The following is a 12431-nucleotide window of genomic DNA, read 5'->3' as shown; positions in this document are numbered from 1 at the left end:
CTTCATTCTTTTCCAAGATACACATTCCCAATCAATTTCTTTGCTATCCTTATTTACTATTTTTGATGATCTATTCCTTTCGAGCTATGCTCAGAACCAATTGTATTTTCATCCATTGTTATACCCTTTTTTGCAAGCATGTTGCATTGGAATAATGATTAATGGACTAATAAAACTTTCACAAAGGAAGTTTGGCATATTACTCTAGAAGTTTCTAAATAATATAGGAACCTGAAACATGACTATTGTTTAGAACGCACCATGTTTAAAGATTGAAAATCTGAAAAGGAATAGGCTAAATTAAGACTTTCTCTTTGGATTTTGTTGTTAAAAACATTGATTGAACAAATGACATGATGATGACAAAGCTTAAATAAACAAGCAAGCAACGATCACCAGACAATAGGAAGAGGTTTCCTCAGAAAAGAAAGTCTTCATCTATGCATGAGTCTTTGGTACGATACCCTGGGAATGGTGTAAGGGACCAGAGAGATTTAGATCCTGTATCCTTGAATTGTGATAGGAAAGGATTGAGAAAAAGCCATATAATTCTACCTTTGAGTTACAGTAGGAGAATGATGGTATAAATTTTGTGCCCCAATGGATTAAACTTCGAGGTTTACAGTGGGGGGCAACCTGACTAAATGTTTCTTTAGAAAAGCCATCCAAGCAAGAAGGCATTGTAGCACATCAATGTTGAAGCCTTAAGAAACTTCGAACAATGACAACCTAAGTGGAATCATTCTAAAAAAAATTACGCATTCGTGCAAACACCATTCACACATGTTTAGTTATGAGTATTTGATTCATGCCACCCTAATCATTAGGCATAATTAGGTTCATTATACAGGTCATGTTCCCCAGAGAGCAGATCAGTGAAGATAACAGATCTTGCCTTCCTGTATTGGCAGCGAAGCAAATCAAAGACACCAGCCTTGCCTCCCTGGGTTGCAGCGGAGCAGGTTAAAAATAGCAGATCTTACATTTTTGCACCGACAGCGAAGCAGATTGAAGTCACCAGTCTTGCCTCCCTGGGTTGCAGCGAAGCAGACTAAAAATAGCAGATCTTGCCTTCCTGCACCTATAGCGAAGCAGATCAAAGACACCAGCCCTGCCTCCCTGGGTTGCAGCGGAGCAGGCTAAAAATAGCAGATCTTGCCTTCCTGCACCGACAACGAAGCAAATCGAAGTCACCAGCCTTGCCTCCCTGGGTTGCAGCGGAGCAGGCAAAAAATAGCAGATCTTGCCTTCTTGCACCGACAGCGAAACAGATCGAAGACACCAGCCTTGCCTCCCTGGGTTGCAGCGGAGCATGCTGAAAATAGCAGATCTTGTCTTCCTACACCGACAGCGAAGCAGATCGAAGACACCAGCCTTGTCTCCCTGGGTTGCAGCGGAGCAGGTTAAAAATAGTATATCTTACCTTCCTACACCGACAGCGAAGCAGATTGATGACCCCAGCCCTATCTCCCTGGTCAGCAGTGGAATAGGTTAAAGATTGTGAATCCTATCTCCCTGGACAGCAGTGGAATAGGTTAAAGATTGTGAATCCTATCTCCCTGGTCAGTAGTGGAATAGGTTGAAGATTGAGAATTCTATCTCCCTGGACAGTAGTGGAATAGATTAAAGAATCCTATCTCCCTAAACAGCAGTGGAATAAGTTAAAGATTGTAAATCTTATCTCCCTGGTCAGCAGTGAAATAGGTTAAAGATTGAGAATTCTAGCGCCCTGGGCAGCAGTGGAATAGATTGAAGATTGTAGGTCCTATCTCTATGGTCAGCAGTGGAATAGGTTGAAGATCGTGAACCCTATCTCCCTGAGCAACAGTGGAGTAGGTGGAGAATAGCAGATCTTAACTTCCTGCACCGACAGTGAAGCAGATCGAAGACATCAGTCCTATCGCCTGAATGTTGCAATGGAAAATATTGAAGCCATGATGGTGAATCTTATCTCCTTGGCGTTAAGGCTTGGATTAGCTGAAGTGGAACGGATTGAAGCTGTGGACAGCGAATCTTATCTCTTTGGCATTACAGTGGAGCAGATTGAAGCCGCAACGGCGAATCTTAGTTCCCTAGCGGTGTAATGGAACAGATTAAAACTACGACGGCGAATCTTGTTTCCCTAACATTGAAGATGGCAAATTTTATCTCCCTGAAGTTGCAGTAAAGCGGATTAAAACATTGGATCTTATCTCTCTAAAGTTGCAGAGAGCAGAACGCATCTAGTCTTATCTCCCTGAAGTTGCAGTGGAGCAGGCTAAATAAACAAATTTTATCTCCCTAAAGTTGTAGCGGAGTGGATTAGAATGATGGATCTTATCTCTCTCAAATTCATCTTTAAGTTGCAGCAGATCAAGCCGAAGCTACCAATCCTATCTCTCCGACGTTGCGGTGGAGTAGATCGAGACACCAATTCCTATACCTCTGAAGATGCAGTAGGATGGATGTGGCTGCTTGAAGAAGAAGAGCACCAAGATCCAGCGTGACCGGGCAAAAATTGGTCATTTCTAAAGTTTTTGCTCTGTTCCTGTTACACGACAACGAGCAAAGAGGGGCAGCTGTAATACCCAATTTTAGCCCGGACTCACATATAGAAACATAATCTTCGAGGATATGTAATCTTAGATATGATATGCAATCTTAGATATGATACATGCAATCTTAGATATGATATGTAATCTTAGAAGATATGATTTTGTAATCTTAGAGATTTAATTTGTAGATACCCTTTAATCTTCGTCGTTGATGTAATTGATCTGTACCGTTGGATTTGCGGAGGCTCAACTATAAATAGAGGCCTCTCCCTTCATTGTAAAGAAAAAAAGAAGGAATAAAAAGGGAGAACGATTGGCAGTTTTTTAAAAGTGGCTTACTGTTTTCTTTTTTTTCTTTTTGGATTATTTTTTTACTTATTTACGATTTTAAAAAAAGGGAGAATGTGATACCACTGCGAATTTTATTTATTTATTTTATTTAGCCCTAATAAAGTGACGCGTTTCAAAGGATGGAGATATTTTCCCATTCGAGCCCTATGAGTTATTCGCGCCTTTTAATTGGGCCCTTCATTTTTTTTAAATTCTGTTGATTTTCAATTTAATCCTTAATATTTCATTTTAGGTTTTTAGTCTATTTTATTAATTTTGTTATTATTATTATTATTATATTATATATTATTATTATTATTATTATATCTACATATATGTGTGCATATGCATGTTAATATATATACATATATATTTTAAACATTTTAATATATATACATATTATAAACATACTTTATTATTATTTTATTTTCATAGTTTTTATACATATATATATACACATTTATATTTCATAATATTTATACATTTGCCCATATTCTATGATTTTTATATGTTTATACATTTTTGTAATATATACACATATATTTATACTCCATTCAAAGCTTATTATAAATATTTTCCATGTTTTTATATTATACTTATATATTTCATTTTTTGTAAATGCATGAATATATTTTATATGTATATATTTATATTTCATTGTTTTCATAAATGCATTATGTATTTTATATATATATAAGTTTTATAACCCAAAATTTTATGAGTAAATTATCTTTATGTCTTTTATTCTTCATAATTTCAAATGTATATATATTTTGTACATTTTTCTCTTTATATTTTTTGTTTATTTCCTTCATTTGCTTATTAATTTATGTTTTCATTTATATTCATTTGATATTTTACATGTCGTTGTTTATGTACATTAATTTCGTTTATTTCTATGCCATTGTTGTATTTATTATTACATTTTATATTTAATGTAGCATCACATCATTTTTTTTCGATTTTAAAACTTTCAAAATTGAGATAACACTCGTATTTAGGATTTTCAAGGAAATTGAGCCCTAATGTATTGGGTTCCGATTTTCTTCGTTAAATCCAACGATCGAGGGTTGCTTATTAATAAAAAAATATAAAATAAAAAGCTTGTTGTTGGGGAGTTAAATATGTTGTATCCTAACGTATTGGATGTGACGTATTGATTTCTCGAGACAAAGATTTTTTGAAAAAATAATAATAAAGGAAATATTTCAAGTTTGGGATTTTGAGGAATTGTGCCTTAACGTATTGGGCCGCGATTTCTTAAATCTTAAACAAATGAATATTCTTTTAAATTTTTATTACACAAGTTTTAGACTAATTGATTTTTGAGGAAATTAGAATGTTGTGCCCTAACGCATTGGGTGTGACATTTTCTTTCTCCGAAATGATAAGGGTCTTAATAAGTAACGTTTTTAAAATTTTGCTAAGGATTATATTTTTCAAATTTTCGACATTAAGACACTAATTAATTAACTAGGTACCAATTTTGGGCGTTACGAAGGAATTAATCCTTCCTCGTACGTAACTGACTCCCGAATCTGTTTTTTTAAAACTCGTAGACCAAAGCCGTTTTTTTAGGTGATCCAATCACACCTTAATAAAAGATTGGTGGTGACTCCCAATTTTTATTTTTTAAAGTCGACAACCTAAGATTTTTATTTTTCAGAAAAATGGTTTCGACAATCAACATATACAAATGATGTGGGTGAAAACATTTATGTAATAATATTAATATGTATAAAAATGTCAAAATAAAGCTTTGATCAAGAGGTAAATGTTGGTGGCATGAGGTCAAAGCTCATTATATAATCTTTTATTGGTTTTATTAAAAAGTATAAAAAAAACAGAAACAAAAGTATCATTATAATAATATAAAGTATTTTTTTAACTGAAATGGAGATCGATTGACTTGTGGCACCAAATTCGTGACACTTAAAAAATAGTATAAATAACAATTTATCTATAATAGTTAAAATCTTGAGAGACAGATGAAAATATTGTAGAGAGAATTGATTGCATAACGATTGAATATTAATTAGAATTCATATTTAAATTCAATTATATATAAAAATATAGATTTAAATTTTTAAACTGTTTTTAATATACTCTGTGGGTTGACATTTTTTGAGTTAAATCTTTTGAACTTTGGAATTAATTATTTAAAATATTTTATTGAATTGATTTTAAAAATATATATTTAAAGACTAATTCAAAGAAGCTTTTATAATATATATATTTCAAATTTATATCAAAGTTGAAAGGATTTGAGCAATAAAAATCAAAATTGACAAATTTAATGGGAATATAAATGATAAAATATGTGCATTATAATTAAGATTCAATTTGATATATATTTATGATATTCAAATTTATTTAGATATTTTAAATGCACCATCAAATAGATACTTAATAAGTTCAAGAATTTAAAAAATAATTATGTAAACAAGTTTATGATGCGTTATTATATACTAATTATATTTGGAATTCAAATTCATTATTTAAACAAAATATTTTACTTGAAAAAGGAAAACAAAGAAAATTAACGTCCTTTCTGATTTGTGGCGAAACCAAGTATTAGAGTTGAATGGAAAGGATGTGATAGTCATGGGCCACACCATGACCATAAAAAAAAAAAAAAAGTGGAGGAGTGTGGTTGAGAAATCACTATCAAGTTACATAACATATTCCCTTAGGCCCAGAAATATTGAAATAAAAAAGCAGAGAGGTGGGCAGGTAACGTCGTGAAGCGCAGATTAGCACATGGGATTGCAAAGCTGAAGCTCAACGCCCACCCCTTAACACAACCGATATCCCATGTGTTTTCCCAACGTTCACCACTTCTGTTTTATTTATTTTGGTAATCTCTCTTTTTCTTTTTCTTTTATATTCGGATGCATAAATCATTCTTTTAATATTTACTGAGTTTAAATGGAAAAATGGAAATGGGAGGAGATGAGAGAAAAGGGCGAGGAACATGGAATGGATCCTCCACCTCACCCACACTTCGAAAGTTGGGGCCATGGTTGAGTTCAGATTTCCAACTAATCTAAAGTCATGGTGAAATGCAGCGAGTGTGAGAGTAGCTTTTGTCTTTGCCCAAATTTTTTTATTATTGTTCTTCAGCAACTGCAATATTTAGAATATTAATGGAACCCACCAACAATATGCAGATTGGTGGATGGGGTCCCAACTTCCCTTCCTTTCTTTAGGTTACAAACAGCTAACCTACGTCCACTTAGCATCAACCATGAATTCTTCCCATGCATATTTATATATATATGGATGACCACTCCAACAGCTATGACCTTTGCCTATCCCCTTTCTTTCATTTGTATTTCTAAAACTTATATAGATCAAAACAACATATTTTGTAAAATCAAATTCACAGTTGCCTCAAGACCTCCATCTTGGTTATAATGATTGAGACATATTTCAATGTTGTTTTATGGTGTTAATATGAGGTTTAACCTAGTTTGTTTATGTTTACCATTAAAAATTAACATCTCAAAATTTATATTCGGTTTGAGCTTATTAGGGTTTAAGGGATATGTGTAATAATGAACCAAACAATTTTATTTCGAGTTTGAAAAGATAAATTCAAATTAAAACTTAGCTTAACATGATTTGATCTCAAAAAGTTAGAGCAAGAAATGACTCGAACTTCAAACAACTCGATATGATATGATATGAACTTAAGATGACTCAATCCAAAGAACTCAACTAGTAAACCCGACCAATCCAAACCCGAAATAACATAAAATTTAACACTGATTCAAGCTCAAAATAACTTAAAATAAAATAAAACTTGAATTAACTTGACCCAAATTGAGTAATTTAAAAAGTTTGGTTTAAAATTTTATATTGTTGTCAAATTATGAAGAGTCAAAATGATTATGATGTTATAAAACAAGAAATAAGTAAATTTAAATGATATTTAAATTTATTAATATTATGTGGTATTTGTTATTATTATTATTATTTTGGTATTAAAAAATCAAGTTAAAATATAAGAAAATAATTTACAGTAACTCATTATTAATATATTGTTAGTATTATTTTTTTTATAAAATATAAATTTTAAATACTTTTTAATCGACCAATATAAATTGTTTATAAAAAATTAATTTAAATATATAAATATTTTATAATTTGATAAACTAATTTTTATGAAATGTCATTTTGTTTGAAAAGGGCATTAATCAAGAGAGAGGTGAAATTGTGCGAGTGAGGACGACATTAGCTTTTTCAAAACGTCAAGATCAAAACCCTGAATCTAAAGAGAAGAAATTGACAGCCCATTTCATCATCTACGAATTTTACCACTTGAGGGAAATGAAAAGCAAAATCTGTCCATTTTTCTTTCTGTAAAATTAGCAAGTGAAAGGTGGAATAGGAGAATGTCAGAAAATGTTACCAAGTTAAAAATTTTGCACACATCCTTTTCTGTAATTGTGAAGTCAGAATATTGCAACGGTAGTTTCAGGCCAAGCTCCTCTTCTACCACCAATACATTCTCTGTGTTGTGTAAGAATGTGGTAAAATGAAATTTCATTGTTACTGTATTTACTGACATTCTGTGCTCCTTTGGTCAAACTAGAATTTTACTGTAAGGGTATTTACTCACTTCCACCCTTCCACTGTCTTTTACAGACTTTTGGTAAATAAATTAGTTACCACAACTAGTCTTTGCTTATTTGGAAATCACAAGTGCTTCTTACTTTTCTTTATAGTTAATTCAAAACATATCCAACTTCTTTGCATTTGATTTAATAAAAAGCTACTTATGTTCCGAGATGATTGGTCTCTATGGGGTATTTTATATTGTCATAAAATGTCAAAGCTAAGGGGGTTAACTTGTGGGTACATGAAAGTAAACCTACACTTCACTTCTTTTCGGTACCTTCTAAATGCACATACTAAAGATTAGTAAATATTAAGGCTGAGCCAAGGGATGGCAATAAGACCGGGTAGAGTTTTTTTTTTTTTTTTGATAAATATCAAATTTATACCTAAGTTTTGGTACGATTTTATATATAAATTTTAATTTGGTATAATTGTATACATAAAACTTAAATTATGGTTCATACGTTTGCATAAGACTTTGATTTTAATTCAATTGTACACATTTAAAAAAAATGAGTTCAACATTTCTTTTCATTTTGGATTAATATAATTGTTTCTGTATATAAATATCAATGTAAACTGGCACTAATTCAATAATGTTGTTAGTGATTTGAGAAAATTGAATCAAATCAAAATTTTATGTGTAAAATTACACAAAATCAAAGCTCATGTATGACATTACACATTAGATAAAGGTTCATGTATAATTTTGATATTTATCCTTTTTTTCACTTTAATGTCTTTCTTTCTTTTCTTTTCTTTTTTTTTTTGTAAATTCTAAAATACATTTTATAAACTCATAAAAAATCTAATTAAAATACGTATAATATAGTTAAAATATTATAATTTTTTTAAAACATCTAGTTAAAATAGTTGTAAAGTTAAAAGAAGATATTTTGGTTAATTTTTTTGGGCAATATTTGATTCATTATCGATGCATAGGTCTTATGCACTATCAATTAATAATAAGATGATACATCATTATGATGTAAAATAAAAAAAATTGAAGGATTTAAAAATAAATATAAATAATATTATTTAAAAATAAATATTAATTATAATGGTTAAACATAAATAAATACAAAAATATCAAACCCAAAATTTGAAACCCATAACTCAAAATTTGAAATCCAAAATTCAAAAATCGAAACTTGAAACAGAACCTGAAAGAAAAAAAAAGTTTAATATTAAAAAGCCATTCATTTTGTTTACACCAGTAATGATGTATTATCTTATTATTAACTAATGGTACATTAGACTAATGTATCGATAGTGTATCGCATATTAATCTTTTTTTTTAGAGATAAGCCGGTATATGAATCTGATCCAAATATGATATTTTACATTAAAAATCCACCCTTGAGCTTAATTTTTTTAAAGATCAAGTTGGATCGAGAATCGGGATTTTCGATTATTTTCCCATCCAACAATGAAAAAGGAAAAGGAAAAGAAGATGTCCAGCAAATCGGGATAAAGAAAATTAAAAAGGTTGGTTTCTAAAACGAAATCCAACCCTTGTCTATGTCGAATCATATAACCAGCATAACAATAAAAGTTTGTTTAAGTTAGGAAGTTCTGATTTGGTATTGATCATTGCACCCGAATCTTGCTTTAGCATGGATTAATGGCACCAGATTTTAATTTAATTTTTTAAATACACATCTTATCATTAGCTTGGATGTCACGTGGAGCGTGCCTAAAACATGTATAGATTATTTAAATTATTTCTGTAGATAATTGATTCACGTATTTTAATTGTGCTTCACAGTTTTTAATTCACATTTAAATAAAAATTCGAATTTCAAAACTTAAAAGAGTAATGACATAACATGAAATGAAATGAGTGAATGCATGAGGTGGGGATAGAGATGGATAAAGGAGGGGCTCAAAGACAAAAAAGAGACCAGCTCTTGTACCTGTAGGGTTCCTAACAAGAGGTGTTTTGCTTGGGCTTTTAAAACCCCCTCTCATTTATTTACTTATTTTGTTGTGGTGTTTCAATTTCAAAGAGAGAGAGATGAAAAAGGGGTAGAGGATGGGAAAGAAGCTTTGGTCCTAAAGCACGATGGGTGTTGGTGGGTTAGGTAGCAACCTCTGCCCCTTCCCCCACACCTTGGTCCCATCTACTAGATTCCACCCCCCTCTCATTTCCTATGTAAATCCCCTTTAGCCTACCCCCTAAACCATGCACGCCACCTCATTTCTCTTTCTTCTTAAGCAACCCCTAATTCCCTTTTCCTTTTCTCTATCACTCTTTTCACATTAGTCCATCAAATTAGTTGGGATTTGGGTCAGTTTGGACCAGGTTGAGTTCTGTTTCAAAATTTTCAAGCAATTTCGATTTATGTCAGTTTTAAATTTAAATCAAGTTCGAGTCATCTAAATTTAAGGTTTAAATTTTTTTGAATCCAGATCATTTTTTATTCTAATCATTTTGAGTTTGGTCATTGAGGATTATATGTCCAAATAATTTTGGATTCAAGTAAATTTAAATTTAAATAAATTAGATAGATTTAAATTATTATTTTTTTATAATAAAATCAAATTGAATGGAGTTGTCACCCACCCCACTACTCAAATCATCTTCCTTTTAAATATAAACTTAGATTTCATTTATTTTTAACAAAAGGTTTTTTTTTATCAGTACAGCAGGAACCCTCAATTCCTTCTGAAGGAAAAGAATTTCAGATTTGTTAAGGGCTAAGTCACCCCACATTAATATATGAAATACACAGTATGACCCAATACTATAGACCCGCATGACCCTATTGGCAGAAGCTACTGGATACCCCTTTCAGAATGTAACGCCAATCTCAAACGGATCTACCCCCGCAACAGATTCAATATTGATATATTTAAAACAATTTAATTAATATTTAAATATGTATGGGGATACAAACATTGATCCATACTTTTTAAGGAAACATGACGTAAAAGGACTAGCATTCCCTATATGCTCCGTCTATCTATCTATAATTATATACATGAATTTGATAAAATAAAATTTATAAAACAGATCTTTATATAAATCCAAAGTCTCATTTCTCTTGTTCTTTTAAACAATTTGGAATGTGAGATGTGTGTATATATAGATTCATTAACAGGTTTGCAGCTTGATCCTAGACAATGTAAGATTCATTCCTCTTTTAACTAACAACATAAAATTAAAAGCTACACTATATTTTATATTTTTTTACTTATAGCGTTTAAATTTTTTTAGAAAAAGTTAACATTTGTTATATTATAAATAAAACTTTTAAACTCTATAAGTAAAAAAATTATAAAATATAAAATGAGTATGGTAAAATATTTAAAAAATAAATATTTAAAAAATTATTAATAGTTTAGTGATCATTTTGTAAGTTTTTATAATTCAATAGCCAAAAAATCATAGTTAAGTGACTACTAATGTAATTTAATCTAGATATAAAAATATGAAAAATTATTATTATATTTTATGTATATTATATATTTCTATAAAAAAAAACTTATTTAACATAATTATATACTATGTTTAAATAGATTATCTATCTAATCAAAATACATTTTAAATACATTTATCAACATTCATTAGGCGATGAAAATTAAATTAAAATTAGGATTAAAAAATTATTAAGTATAGTAAAATATTAAAAAATAAATATTTTAAAAAAAGAGATATCAATTTTTTAAAATTACAAAAATAATATACTATTTGAGTACCAAATACTCACCATTTATTTATTAATCAAACATTCATAACATAAAAAAAAATTAAAAGTATAACTTCTAAATTGAAATAATGGAAAATTATTTTAAAAATTAGAATTGCATGGATATTAACTTCAAATATTTAAAATTGAATAGAAGATTACTGCATGTACAAGTTTCATATGTGCAATTTGTTTTTTTTAATAGTCCTTTTGTATATGCTAACAATTCTAAAATGCAACAAGATTAACGATCTCAAAAGATATTTTTATAATATGAGAAAATGTTAACAAAATATAAAAAAAATAAAAATTGTTTTGTAAAAAAATTATAAAATATAGTGTAACATTTAATCTTATGCTGTTAGTTAAAAGGGGAAGGAATCTCACATTGTCTAGAAACAAGTTGCAAATTTATTCATGACTCTCTCTCTCTTTATATATGTCACATCCCATATTGCTTAAGAAAACAAGGAAAATAAGACTTTGGGTATATTTAAAGATCTGTTTTGTAAATTTTAATTCCATATTAATTGGTGACACCTTAAAATAAAAAAAATGTGTTGTCACTTTGGGTCTTTATAAAAGCTTAATTCTTGTAAATTTTTCAAAAAATTGGTCTATTTTTATAATATTTTTAAAAAATGATCTTTTTTAAAAATTTAGTCTGAGCGCAGGCAAAATTGTGCCCATGTCAGCGCGTTTTTGCTAACACGGAGAAAAGCGCGTCCCCAGCATGTTTTCTTGAAATTTTCTCTTAAAACACTTCCACATAAGCATGTTTTAGGTTTTTTGGCCCATTCCGGTAAATAAAGTTTTAAGTGGCCATTTCTGTCAATAAAGTAGGAAATAGGCTTTTTTTAGAAAAATGGTCTAATTTACATGTCAAAAGCTCAAAAGAAAATAAATATATTTTATAATTAAATTAAATATTAAATCTTTTATAAATACTATTTGCATATAACCAAATGGGTTAATTCAATACAAATCCCAATGTCAAATAGCTTTAGAAAATAATTATTTATAATTAAATTAAATATTAAATCTTTTATAAATACTATTTGCATATAACCAAATGGGTTAATTCAATACAAATCCCAATTCGACAAATAATGTGCCTCATATCTATTTGAGAAAGTAATGTAAAGAAAATCAATAAATTAAGAATTAATATTTTGTATTATCTATTTTTCTCATATTTTTTAAAATCTATAATATAATATCAAAATAACTATACATTTTATTAATAATATTT

The sequence above is a fragment of the Gossypium hirsutum genome, chromosome D13 (genome assembly GCF_007990345.1).
Source record: "Gossypium hirsutum isolate 1008001.06 chromosome D13, Gossypium_hirsutum_v2.1, whole genome shotgun sequence".
Taxonomy (NCBI): Eukaryota; Viridiplantae; Streptophyta; class Magnoliopsida; order Malvales; family Malvaceae; genus Gossypium; species Gossypium hirsutum.
The sequence above is the reverse complement of the archived record's forward strand: the minus strand, read 5'-3'. Positions refer to the sequence as shown.